This window comes from Octopus bimaculoides, chromosome 6 (genome assembly GCF_001194135.2).
Source record: "Octopus bimaculoides isolate UCB-OBI-ISO-001 chromosome 6, ASM119413v2, whole genome shotgun sequence".
Classification (NCBI taxonomy): domain Eukaryota; kingdom Metazoa; phylum Mollusca; class Cephalopoda; order Octopoda; family Octopodidae; genus Octopus; species Octopus bimaculoides.
The window spans coordinates 56,380,853-56,382,603 of record NC_068986.1 but is presented as its reverse complement, the minus strand read 5'-3'; the positions used below and the strand labels follow the sequence as shown (position 1 = coordinate 56,382,603).

The following is a 1,751-nucleotide window of genomic DNA, read 5'->3' as shown; positions in this document are numbered from 1 at the left end:
CATATGGTATTATCAAAGGCCACATCAACTTAAGTGCCTTCTCTATTTTTTAAAATAAGCTGTAATATGAAGGAGATTTGGCTGTTATATCTTGCAAGTTGAGTAACCATACACAGAGTCCCTCATTGTTGTTTGCCCCGAGGTCAGACCTGATGGTGCTGACCTACAATCAAACACGATCCACTAAATGACAATTCTTTAGCCTTCCTCCTCCACTCAACATATCTAGAACTGCACCAACTGATGCATCTTTCACTCTTTTAAAGACATTTTGGTGTTGCATGAGAGATTTGGGTGCTATTTCTAGCAACTTGAACTCCTACCCACAGACTTCCTTGTTCTCTTTTATTTTAATATTTTGTTGGTCATAAAAAAAAGTAAATAAATAATAAAGTATATATTCACTGAGTGCAGTTCAGCTGATCAATAACTAATTAAGAATCACTTCAAAACTTACCAAAGCCTAATCAGATGAATAGACTGCAAATCAGCAATGAACAAACAGTAAATACAGTAAGGATCCAATGAACAAGGCTGGCTTGTGATTTTAATCTAAGGAGAAAGCGGGGGTGGTAACTGAAGTTTTGTGAGGTCCTGGTAGATTTCCCATATAGATGGGGAATTTAGTGAAGAGAGAAGGAATACAGAAACCACAAGGTAGAGGTTGGTGTGGTGAATCACTTGTCCACCAGTTTGAAGCATTTGAAATGTTTGCAGCTTAGTATAGAAAGCAGCAGTGAGGTAAAAGCTGCTGGGGTTGAAATGAAAATAATTGTAGATAAGTGGTATATTGGTTGCGTGTGAGAATAAGAGAGAAAGAGAGGTAGTAGTGAATGCATGAGAGAGAGAGAAATAGAGACAAAGCATAAGAGAAAAAGCACAACAGAGAGAACACAGGAGAAACAAAAAGAGTAAAAGAGAAAGAATGAGTGAGAAGAGGACAAAGGCAGAGCACAAAAGAAAATACAAGCAAGCATGCGAAGAAGTGAGAGAGAAAGAGAATGCAAAGAAGGAAAGAGAAACATTGAAGAGACAGAGAGACAGAAAGAGGGAGAGAAAAGAGTAAAAAAGAAGAGACAGACAGATAGAGAAGGAAAAGCAAAGAAACAAGTGACTGAAACTGTTGACACCTCACATTTACAAAGTCTTTTTCAATATTCCAATACAAACTGAAATTACATGTACATTGGATTGCAGACCTAAGCAGCGTTGTTACACAACCACCAAAGTTGAGCTTCTATATGGCCACTTGACATGCTAGAAATGGCAGCCAAATTTCCTACAGATCACACTCTACAACCTTGAAAAGCAGAGGTAGGAGCCACATTGAATAAGGTATTCCTAGATAGATCTAACACATGGTGGTCATAGACAGGGTGCTTTAGATCAGAGATTTGCTGTATCAGAATTGACTAGGAGCTAAATAAATAACAGGTATAACTCAGCTTTCTGTGCATGGATGTGTAATGTAAATGTGCATACCCGTCAGAGTGTAAGTATCTTGAGAGAAAAGCTGAACATAAGAAGCATCAGTAGTGGTGTGCAAGAGAGACGATTGCGCTGGTTTGGACATGTGGTGAGAATGAATGAGGATAGCTGCGTGAAAAAGTGCCACTCCCTAACAGTTGAGGGAACCCGTGGAAGAGGTAGGCCCAGGAAGACCTGGGCTGAGGTGGTGAGGCAAGACCTTCGAACATTGGGCCTCACCGAGGCGATGACTACTGACCGAGACCTTTGGAAACGTGCTGTGC

The 1,751-nt window shown here is 40.1% G+C and overlaps 1 protein-coding gene across 1 annotated transcript in view; it reads right to left on the bottom strand.

Annotated features, from left to right (window-relative positions):
• LOC106868720 (maternal embryonic leucine zipper kinase) overlaps positions 1-1,751 on the bottom strand; it is a 93,390-nt gene that overhangs the window by 3,542 nt on the left and 88,097 nt on the right. The window lies entirely within an intron of this gene.